The 12570-nt window shown below is 47.3% G+C and overlaps 1 protein-coding gene across 6 annotated transcripts in view; it reads left to right on the top strand.

The window, feature by feature from the left end:
* rexo5 (RNA exonuclease 5) overlaps positions 1-12570 on the top strand; it is a 32143-nt gene that overhangs the window by 13953 nt on the left and 5620 nt on the right. The window lies entirely within an intron of this gene.

Raw genomic sequence — 12570 nt, 5'->3', positions numbered from 1 at the left:
ACACTCCACTCCATCTCTCTCACACACACACGCACACACACACACTCCATCTCGCGTGGTGTAGAGCGTGAGCCGTTCTCAGTAACTCCTCTGGTCACATGGGTGGACCGACGCGCTGAGAGACCAGTGGCGGGTCACAGTCATGTGTTGCACCGGGGGAACCGACTGAAGGGGAACTGTAATAACATGCAGACCTCAAGAGTGATGTATTCAGCTCTTCTCATCGAATCAAACTGGTTAAAATTTTAATCTGGATGATTCATTTGTAAATCTGAATCACTGATTTTTCAAATCTGACATCTCTGTGAATCAGTTCTGTTGAATCGGTTCGTCCCAGTGAATCAGTCGAGCCATTGTTGGTGTGGAAGAATCTCTTGTCAGCTGGTTGAGTCTCAGTGATTGTCTCTCTCTCTCTCTCTCTCTCTCTCTCTCTCAGCTGGTTGAGTCTCAGTGATTCTCACTCAATATGCAAGTGCTGTGACCCTTCTCAGTTTAATCTAACGCATTAAATTTAAAAAACATGTTTTATTATAGAACAGAATAGAATAGAGTAGTAGAGAGAGTGTTAGTATTACTGGATCTCAAGTGCTGTCGAAAAAGAAACGTATTCAGCCGTTTCTTGAAAGTGGCTATGGACTCAGCCGCTCTGGTTGAGTTAGGCAGATCATTCCTCCAGCAGGGAACAGTCATGGTAAAGGTCCGAGAAAGAGATTTTGTGCCTCTTTGAGATGGCACTACAAGACACCGTTCACTTGCAGAGCGCAAGTTTCTGGATGGCATGTAAGTCTGAAGTAAAGAGTTAAAGTAAGAGGGAGCAGAACCACTGGTTGTTCTGTAGGCAAACGTCAGTGACTTGAATTTGATGCGAGCGGCAACTGGCAACCAGTGCAATTTAGTGAGGAGAGGAGTGACGTGTGCTCTCTTCGGCTCGTTAAAGACCACTCTAGCTGCGGCGTTCTGGATCAGTTGCAGAGGTTTGACTGTGCAAGCTGGAAGACCAGCCAGAAGAGCGTTACAATAGTCCAGTCTGGATAGAACTAGCGCTTGGACAAGGAGTTGAGTAGCATGCTCTGATAGGAAGGGCCTGATCCTCCTAATGTTGTACAAGGCAAATCTACATGACCGGGCAGTTCTAGCAATGTGGTCTGTGAAGTTCAATTGATCATCAATTACCACACCAAGGTTCCTGGCTGACCTAGATGGAGTTATGGATGACGAGTCTAGCTAAATGGTGAAGTTGTAGTGAAGTGTTGGGTTGGCGGGACCACGAGTAGCTCTGTCTTCGCAAGGTTTAGTTGAAGGTGATGGTCCTTCATCCAGCCAGAGATGTCTGTAAGGCTGAGATACGATCGGCTACCGTCAGATCGTCTGACTGGAATGAGAGGTAGAGTTGTGTGTCATCAGCGTAGCAGTGATAGGAAAAGCCGTGTTTCTGAATGACAGATCCTAGTGATGACATGTAGATGTAGAAGAGAAGTGGTCCCAGCACTGAGCCCTGAGGCACTCCAGTAGCTAGATGATAACAGTGATGGGAAAAACCATGTTTCTGAATGACAGATCCCAGTGATGACATGTAGATGGAGAAGAGAAGCGGTCCCAGCACTGAGCCCTGAGGCACTCCAGTAGCTAGATGATAACAGTGATGGGATAAACCATGTTTCTGAATGACAGACACTAGTGATGACATGTAGATGTAGAAGAGAAGTGGTCCCAGCACTGAGCCCTGAGGCACTCCAGTAGCTAGATGATAACAGTGATGGGATAAACCATGTTTCTGAATGACAGATCCTAGTGATGACATGTAGATGGAGAAGAGAAGCGGTCCCAGCACTGAGCCCTGAGGCACTCCAGTAGCTAGATGATAACAGTGATGGGGTAAACCATGTTTCTGAATGACAGACACTAGTGATGACATGTAGATGGAGAAGAGAAGCGGTCCCAGCACTGAGCCCTGAGGCACACCAGTAGCTAGATGATAACAGTGATGGGATAAACCATGTTTCTGAATGACAGATCTAGTGATGACATGTAGATGGAGAAGAGAGGCGGTCCCAGCACTGAGCCCTGAGGCACTCCAGTAGCTAGATGATAACAGTGATGGATAAACCATGTTTCTGAATGACAGATCTAGTGATGACATGTAGATGGAGAAGAGAGGTGGTCCCAGCACTGAGCCCTGAGGCACTCCAGTAGCTAGATGATAACAGTGATGGGATAAACCATGTTTCTGAATGACAGACACTAGTGATGACATGTAGATGGAGAAGAGAAGCGGTCCCAGCACTGAGCCCTGAGGCACACCAGTAGCTAGATGATAACAGTGATGGGATAAACCATGTTTCTGAATGACAGATCTAGTGATGACATGTAGATGGAGAAGAGAAGCGGTCCCAGCACTGAGCCCTGAGGCACTCCAGTAGCTAGATGATAACAGTGATGGGATAAACCATGTTTCTGAATGACAGATCTAGTGATGACATGTAGATGGAGAAGAGAAGCGGTCCCAGCACTGAGCCCTGAGGCACTCCAGTAGCTAGATGATAACAGTGATGGATAAACCATGTTTCTGAATGACAGATCTAGTGATGACATGTAGATGGAGAAGAGAGGTGGTCCCAGCACTGAGCCCTGAGGCACTCCAGTAGCTAGATGATAACAGTGATGGGATAAACCATGTTTCTGAATGACAGACACTAGTGATGACATGTAGATGGAGAAGAGAAGCGGTCCCAGCACTGAGCCCTGAGGCACACCAGTAGCTAGATGATAACAGTGATGGGATAAACCATGTTTCTGAATGACAGATCTAGTGATGACATGTAGATGGAGAAGAGAAGCGGTCCCAGCACTGAGCCCTGAGGCACTCCAGTAGCTAGATGATAACAGTGATGGGATAAACCATGTTTCTGAATGACAGATCTAGTGATGACATGTAGATGGAGAAGAGAAGCGGTCCCAGCACTGAGCCCTGAGGCACACCAGTAGCTAGATGATAACAGTGATGGGGTAAACCATGTTTCTGAATGACAGATCTAGTGATGACATGTAGATGGAGAAGAGAAGCGGTCCCAGCACTGAGCCCTGAGGCACTCCAGTAGCTAGATGATAACAGTGATGGGATAAACCATGTTTCTGAATGACAGATCTAGTGATGACATGTAGATGGAGAAGAGAAGCGGTCCCAGCACTGAGCCCTGAGGCACTCCAGTAGCTAGATGATAACAGTGATGGGATAAACCATGTTTCTGAATGACAGATCTAGTGATGACATGTAGATGGAGAAGAGAAGCGGTCCCAGCACTGAGCCCTGAGGCACTCCAGTAGCTAGATGATAACAGTGATGGGATAAACCATGTTTCTGAATGACAGATCCCAGTGATGACATGTAGATGGAGAAGAGAAGCGGTCCCAGCACTGAGCCCTGAGGCACTCCAGTAGCTAGATGATAACAGTGATGAGATAAACCATGTTTCTGAATGACAGATCTAGTGATGACATGTAGATGGAGAAGAGAAGCGGTCCCAGCACTGAGCCCTGAGGCACTCCAGTAGCTAGATGATAACAGTGATGGGGTAAACCATGTTTCTGAATCACAGATCCTAGGGATGACATGTAGATGGAGAAGAGAAGCGGTCCCAGCACTGAGCCCTGAGGCACACCAGTAGCTAGATGATAACAGTGATGGGATAAACCATGTTTCTGAATGACAGATCTAGTGATGACATGTAGATGGAGAAGAGAAGCGGTCCCAGCACTGAGCCCTGAGGCACTCCAGTAGCTAGATGATAACAGTGATGGGGTAAACCATGTTTCTGAATCACAGATCCTAGGGATGACATGTAGATGGAGAAGAGAAGCGGTCCCAGCACTGAGCCCTGAGGCACTCCAGTAGCTAGATGATAACAGTGATGGGATAAACCATGTTTCTGAATCACAGATCCTAGGGATGACATGTAGATGGAGAAGAGAAGCGGTCCCAGCACTGAGCCCTGAGGCACTCCAGTAGCTAGATGATAACAGTGATGGGGTAAACCATGTTTCTGAATGACAGATCTAGTGATGACATGTAGATGGAGAAGAGAAGCGGTCCCAGCACTGAGCCCTGAGGCACTCCAGTAGCTAGATGATAACAGTGATGGGATAAACCATGTTTCTGAATGACAGATCTAGTGATGACATGTAGATGGAGAAGAGAAGCGGTCCCAGCACTGAGCCCTGAGGCACTCCAGTAGCTAGATGATAACAGTGATGGGATAAACCATGTTTCTGAATGACAGATCCCAGTGATGACATGTAGATGGAGAAGAGAAGCGGTCCCAGCACTGAGCCCTGAGGCACTCCAGTAGCTAGATGATAACAGTGATGAGATAAACCATGTTTCTGAATGACAGATCTAGTGATGACATGTAGATGGAGAAGAGAAGCGGTCCCAGCACTGAGCCCTGAGGCACTCCAGTAGCTAGATGATAACAGTGATGGGGTAAACCATGTTTCTGAATCACAGATCTAGTGATGACATGTAGATGGAGAAGAGAAGCGGTCCCAGCACTGAGCCCTGAGGCACACCAGTAGCTAGATGATAACAGTGATGGGATAAACCATGTTTCTGAATGACAGATCTAGTGATGACATGTAGATGGAGAAGAGAGGCGGTCCCAGCACTGAGCCCTGAGGCACTCCAGTAGCTAGATGATAACAGTGATGGGAAAAACCATGTTTCTGAATCACAGATCTAGTGATGACATGTAGATGGAGAAGAGAAGCGGTCCCAGCACTGAGCCCTGAGGCACACCAGTAACTAGATGATAACAGTGATGGGATAAACCATGTTTCTGAATGACAGATCTAGTGATGACATGTAGATGGAGAAGAGAGGCGGTCCCAGCACTGAGCCCTGAGGCACTCCAGTAGCTAGATGATAACAGTGATGGATAAACCATGTTTCTGAATGACAGATCCTAGTGATGACATGTAGATGGAGAAGAGAAGCGGCCCCAGCACTGAGCCCTGAGGCACTCCAGTAGCTAGATGATAACAGTGATGGGATAAACCATGTTTCTGAATGACAGATCTAGTGATGACATGTAGATGGAGAAGAGAGGCGGTCCCAGCACTGAGCCCTGAGGCACTCCAGTAGCTAGATGATAACAGTGATGGGATAAACCATGTTTCTGAATGACAGATCTAGTGATGACATGTAGATGGAGAAGAGAAGCGGTCCCAGCACTGAGCCCTGAGGCACACCAGTAGCTAGATGATAACAGTGATGGGATAAACCATGTTTCTGAATGACAGACACTAGTGATGACATGTAGATGGAGAAGAGAAGCGGTCCCAGCACTGAGCCCTGAGGCACTCCAGTAGCTAGATGATAACAGTGATGGGATAAACCATGTTTCTGAATGACAGATCCTAGTGATGACATGTAGATGGAGAAGAGAAGCGGTCCCAGCACTGAGCCCTGAGGCACTCCAGTAGCTAGATGATAACAGTGATGGGATAAACCATGTTTCTGAATGACAGACACTAGTGATGACATGTAGATGGAGAAGAGAAGCGGTCCCAGCACTGAGCCCTGAGGCACTCCAGTAGCTAGATGATAACAGTGATGGGATAAACCATGTTTCTGAATGACAGATCTAGTGATGACATGTAGATGGAGAAGAGAAGCGGTCCCAGCACTGAGCCCTGAGGCACACCAGTAGCTAGATGATAACAGTGATGGGATAAACCATGTTTCTGAATGACAGACACTAGTGATGACATGTAGATGGAGAAGAGAAGCGGTCCCAGCACTGAGCCCTGAGGCACTCCAGTAGCTAGATGATAACAGTGATGGGATAAACCATGTTTCTGAATGACAGATCCTAGTGATGACATGTAGATGGAGAAGAGAAGCGGTCCCAGCACTGAGCCCTGAGGCACTCCAGTAGCTAGATGATAACAGTGATGGGATAAACCATGTTTCTGAATGACAGACACTAGTGATGACATGTAGATGGAGAAGAGAGGCGGTCCCAGCACTGAGCCCTGAGGCACTCCAGTAGCTAGATGATAACAGTGATGGGAAAAACCATGTTTCTGAATGACAGACACTAGTGATGACATGTAGATGGAGAAGAGAGGCGGTCCCAGCACTGAGCCCTGAGGCACTCCAGTAGCTAGATGATAACAGTGATGGGAAAAACCATGTTTCTGAATGACAGACACTAGTGATGACATGTAGATGGAGAAGAGAAGTGGTCCCAGCACTGAGCCCTGAGGCACTCCAGTAGCTAGATGATAACAGTGATGGGATAAACCATGTTTCTGAATGATAGATCCTAATGATGACATGTAGATGGAGAAGAGAAGCGGTCCCAGCACTGAGCCCTGAGGCACTCCAGTAGCTACAGTAGATGATAACAGTGATGGGATAAACCATGTTTCTGAATGACAGATCCTAGTGATGACATGTAGATGGAGAAGAGAAGTGGTCCCAGCACTGAGCCCTGAGGCACTCCAGTAGCTAGATGATAACAGTGATGGGATAAACCATGTTTCTGAATGACAGATCCTAGTGATGACATGTAGATGGAGAAGAGAAGCGGTCCCAGCACTGAGCCCTGAGGCACTCCAGTAGCTAGATGATAACAGTGATGAGATAAACCATGTTTCTGAATGATAGATCCTAATGATGACATGTAGATGGAGAAGAGAAGCGGTCCCAGCACTGAGCCCTGAGGCACTCCAGTAGCTAGATGATAACAGTGATGGGATAAACCATGTTTCTGAATGACAGATCCTAGTGATGTCATGTAGATGGAGAAGAGAAGAGAGGCAGTCCCAGCACTGAGCCCTGAGGCACTCCAGTAGCTAGATGATAACAGTGATGGGATAAACCATGTTTCTGAATCACAGATCCTAGGGATGACATGTAGATGGAGAAGAGAAGCGGTCCCAGCACTGAGCCCTGAGGCACTCCAGTAGCTAGATGATAACAGTGATGGGATAAACCATGTGTCTGAATGACAGATCCTAGTGATGTCATGTAGATGGAGAAGAGAAGCGGTCCCAGCACTGAGCCCTGAGGCACTCCAGTAGCTAGATGATAACAGTGATGGGATAAACCATGTTTCTGAATCACAGATCCTAGGGATGTCATGTAGATGGAGAAGAGAAGCGGTCCCAGCACTGAGCCCTGAGGCACTCCAGTAGCTAGATGATAACAGTGATGGGATAAACCATGTTTCTGAATCACAGATCCTAGTGATGTCATGTAGATGGAGAAGAGAAGCGGTCCCAGCACTGAGCCCTGAGGCACTCCAGTAGCTAGATGATAACAGTGATGGGGTAAACCATGTTTCTGAATCACAGATCCTAGGGATGACATGTAGATGGAGAAGAGAAGCGGTCCCAGCACTGAGCCCTGAGGCACACCAGTAGCTAGATGATAACAGTGATGGGATAAACCATGTTTCTGAATGACAGATCTAGTGATGACATGTAGATGGAGAAGAGAAGCGGTCCCAGCACTGAGCCCTGAGGCACTCCAGTAGCTAGATGATAACAGTGATGGGGTAAACCATGTTTCTGAATCACAGATCCTAGGGATGACATGTAGATGGAGAAGAGAAGCGGTCCCAGCACTGAGCCCTGAGGCACTCCAGTAGCTAGATGATAACAGTGATGGGATAAACCATGTTTCTGAATCACAGATCCTAGGGATGACATGTAGATGGAGAAGAGAAGCGGTCCCAGCACTGAGCCCTGAGGCACTCCAGTAGCTAGATGATAACAGTGATGGGGTAAACCATGTTTCTGAATGACAGATCTAGTGATGACATGTAGATGGAGAAGAGAAGCGGTCCCAGCACTGAGCCCTGAGGCACTCCAGTAGCTAGATGATAACAGTGATGAGATAAACCATGTTTCTGAATGACAGATCCCAGTGATGACATGTAGATGGAGAAGAGAAGCGGTCCCAGCACTGAGCCCTGAGGCACTCCAGTAGCTAGATGATAACAGTGATGGGGTAAACCATGTTTCTGAATGACAGACACTAGTGATGACATGTAGATGGAGAAGAGAAGCGGTCCCAGCACTGAGCCCTGAGGCACACCAGTAGCTAGATGATAACAGTGATGGGGTAAACCATGTTTCTGAATGACAGACACTAGTGATGACATGTAGATGGAGAAGAGAAGCGGTCCCAGCACTGAGCCCTGAGGCACACCAGTAGCTAGATGATAACAGTGATGGGATAAACCATGTTTCTGAATGACAGATCTAGTGATGACATGTAGATGGAGAAGAGAGGCGGTCCCAGCACTGAGCCCTGAGGCACTCCAGTAGCTAGATGATAACAGTGATGGGGTAAACCATGTTTCTGAATGACAGACACTAGTGATGACATGTAGATGGAGAAGAGAAGCGGTCCCAGCACTGAGCCCTGAGGCACACCAGTAGCTAGATGATAACAGTGATGGGATAAACCATGTTTCTGAATGACAGACACTAGTGATGACATGTAGATGGAGAAGAGAAGCGGTCCCAGCACTGAGCCCTGAGGCACACCAGTAGCTAGATGATAACAGTGATGGGATAAACCATGTTTCTGAATGACAGATCTAGTGATGACATGTAGATGGAGAAGAGAGGCGGTCCCAGCACTGAGCCCTGAGGCACTCCAGTAGCTAGATGATAACAGTGATGGGGTAAACCATGTTTCTGAATGACAGATCTAGTGATGACATGTAGATGGAGAAGAGAAGCGGTCCCAGCACTGAGCCCTGAGGCACTCCAGTAGCTAGATGATAACAGTGATGGGATAAACCATGTTTCTGAATGACAGATCTAGTGATGACATGTAGATGGAGAAGAGAAGCGGTCCCAGCACTGAGCCCTGAGGCACTCCAGTAGCTAGATGATAACAGTGATGGGATAAACCATGTTTCTGAATGACAGATCTAGTGATGACATGTAGATGGAGAAGAGAAGCGGTCCCAGCACTGAGCCCTGAGGCACTCCAGTAGCTAGATGATAACAGTGATGGGATAAACCATGTTTCTGAATGACAGATCTAGTGATGACATGTAGATGGAGAAGAGAAGCGGTCCCAGCACTGAGCCCTGAGGCACTCCAGTAGCTAGATGATAACAGTGATGGGATAAACCATGTTTCTGAATGACAGATCCCAGTGATGACATGTAGATGGAGAAGAGAAGCGGTCCCAGCACTGAGCCCTGAGGCACTCCAGTAGCTAGATGATAACAGTGATGAGATAAACCATGTTTCTGAATGACAGATCTAGTGATGACATGTAGATGGAGAAGAGAAGCGGTCCCAGCACTGAGCCCTGAGGCACTCCAGTAGCTAGATGATAACAGTGATGGGGTAAACCATGTTTCTGAATCACAGATCTAGTGATGACATGTAGATGGAGAAGAGAAGCGGTCCCAGCACTGAGCCCTGAGGCACACCAGTAGCTAGATGATAACAGTGATGGGATAAACCATGTTTCTGAATGACAGATCTAGTGATGACATGTAGATGGAGAAGAGAGGCGGTCCCAGCACTGAGCCCTGAGGCACTCCAGTAGCTAGATGATAACAGTGATGGGAAAAACCATGTTTCTGAATCACAGATCTAGTGATGACATGTAGATGGAGAAGAGAAGCGGTCCCAGCACTGAGCCCTGAGGCACACCAGTAACTAGATGATAACAGTGATGGGATAAACCATGTTTCTGAATGACAGATCTAGTGATGACATGTAGATGGAGAAGAGAGGCGGTCCCAGCACTGAGCCCTGAGGCACTCCAGTAGCTAGATGATAACAGTGATGGATAAACCATGTTTCTGAATGACAGATCCTAGTGATGACATGTAGATGGAGAAGAGAAGCGGCCCCAGCACTGAGCCCTGAGGCACTCCAGTAGCTAGATGATAACAGTGATGGGATAAACCATGTTTCTGAATGACAGATCTAGTGATGACATGTAGATGGAGAAGAGAGGCGGTCCCAGCACTGAGCCCTGAGGCACTCCAGTAGCTAGATGATAACAGTGATGGGATAAACCATGTTTCTGAATGACAGATCTAGTGATGACATGTAGATGGAGAAGAGAAGCGGTCCCAGCACTGAGCCCTGAGGCACACCAGTAGCTAGATGATAACAGTGATGGGATAAACCATGTTTCTGAATGACAGACACTAGTGATGACATGTAGATGGAGAAGAGAAGCGGTCCCAGCACTGAGCCCTGAGGCACTCCAGTAGCTAGATGATAACAGTGATGGGATAAACCATGTTTCTGAATGACAGATCCTAGTGATGACATGTAGATGGAGAAGAGAAGCGGTCCCAGCACTGAGCCCTGAGGCACTCCAGTAGCTAGATGATAACAGTGATGGGATAAACCATGTTTCTGAATGACAGACACTAGTGATGACATGTAGATGGAGAAGAGAAGCGGTCCCAGCACTGAGCCCTGAGGCACTCCAGTAGCTAGATGATAACAGTGATGGGATAAACCATGTTTCTGAATGACAGATCTAGTGATGACATGTAGATGGAGAAGAGAAGCGGTCCCAGCACTGAGCCCTGAGGCACACCAGTAGCTAGATGATAACAGTGATGGGATAAACCATGTTTCTGAATGACAGACACTAGTGATGACATGTAGATGGAGAAGAGAAGCGGTCCCAGCACTGAGCCCTGAGGCACTCCAGTAGCTAGATGATAACAGTGATGGGATAAACCATGTTTCTGAATGACAGATCCTAGTGATGACATGTAGATGGAGAAGAGAAGCGGTCCCAGCACTGAGCCCTGAGGCACTCCAGTAGCTAGATGATAACAGTGATGGGATAAACCATGTTTCTGAATGACAGACACTAGTGATGACATGTAGATGGAGAAGAGAGGCGGTCCCAGCACTGAGCCCTGAGGCACTCCAGTAGCTAGATGATAACAGTGATGGGAAAAACCATGTTTCTGAATGACAGACACTAGTGATGACATGTAGATGGAGAAGAGAGGCGGTCCCAGCACTGAGCCCTGAGGCACTCCAGTAGCTAGATGATAACAGTGATGGGAAAAACCATGTTTCTGAATGACAGACACTAGTGATGACATGTAGATGGAGAAGAGAAGTGGTCCCAGCACTGAGCCCTGAGGCACTCCAGTAGCTAGATGATAACAGTGATGGGATAAACCATGTTTCTGAATGATAGATCCTAATGATGACATGTAGATGGAGAAGAGAAGCGGTCCCAGCACTGAGCCCTGAGGCACTCCAGTAGCTACAGTAGAAGATAACAGTGATGGGATAAACCATGTTTCTGAATGACAGATCCTAGTGATGACATGTAGATGGAGAAGAGAAGCGGTCCCAGCACTGAGCCCTGAGGCACTCCAGTAGCTAGATGATAACAGTGATGAGATAAACCATGTTTCTGAATGATAGATCCTAATGATGACATGTAGATGGAGAAGAGAAGCGGTCCCAGCACTGAGCCCTGAGGCACTCCAGTAGCTAGATGATAACAGTGATGGGATAAACCATGTTTCTGAATGACAGATCCTAGTGATGTCATGTAGATGGAGAAGAGAAGAGAGGCAGTCCCAGCACTGAGCCCTGAGGCACTCCAGTAGCTAGATGATAACAGTGATGGGATAAACCATGTTTCTGAATCACAGATCCTAGGGATGACATGTAGATGGAGAAGAGAAGCGGTCCCAGCACTGAGCCCTGAGGCACTCCAGTAGCTAGATGATAACAGTGATGGGATAAACCATGTGTCTGAATGACAGATCCTAGTGATGTCATGTAGATGGAGAAGAGAAGCGGTCCCAGCACTGAGCCCTGAGGCACTCCAGTAGCTAGATGATAACAGTGATGGGATAAACCATGTTTCTGAATCACAGATCCTAGGGATGTCATGTAGATGGAGAAGAGAAGCGGTCCCAGCACTGAGCCCTGAGGCACTCCAGTAGCTAGATGATAACAGTGATGGGATAAACCATGTTTCTGAATCACAGATCCTAGTGATGTCATGTAGATGGAGAAGAGAAGCGGTCCCAGCACTGAGCCCTGAGGCACTCCAGTAGCTAGATGATAACAGTGATGGGGTAAACCATGTTTCTGAATCACAGATCCTAGGGATGACATGTAGATGGAGAAGAGAAGCGGTCCCAGCACTGAGCCCTGAGGCACACCAGTAGCTAGATGATAACAGTGATGGGATAAACCATGTTTCTGAATGACAGATCTAGTGATGACATGTAGATGGAGAAGAGAAGCGGTCCCAGCACTGAGCCCTGAGGCACTCCAGTAGCTAGATGATAACAGTGATGGGGTAAACCATGTTTCTGAATCACAGATCCTAGGGATGACATGTAGATGGAGAAGAGAAGCGGTCCCAGCACTGAGCCCTGAGGCACTCCAGTAGCTAGATGATAACAGTGATGGGATAAACCATGTTTCTGAATCACAGATCCTAGGGATGACATGTAGATGGAGAAGAGAAGCGGTCCCAGCACTGAGCCCTGAGGCACTCCAGTAGCTAGATGATAACAGTGATGGGGT

This window comes from Scardinius erythrophthalmus (genome assembly GCF_964197995.2).
Source record: "Scardinius erythrophthalmus genome assembly, chromosome: 3".
NCBI lineage: Eukaryota > Metazoa > Chordata > Actinopteri > Cypriniformes > Leuciscidae > Scardinius > Scardinius erythrophthalmus.
This window is presented reverse-complemented; position numbering and strand designations above follow the sequence as displayed.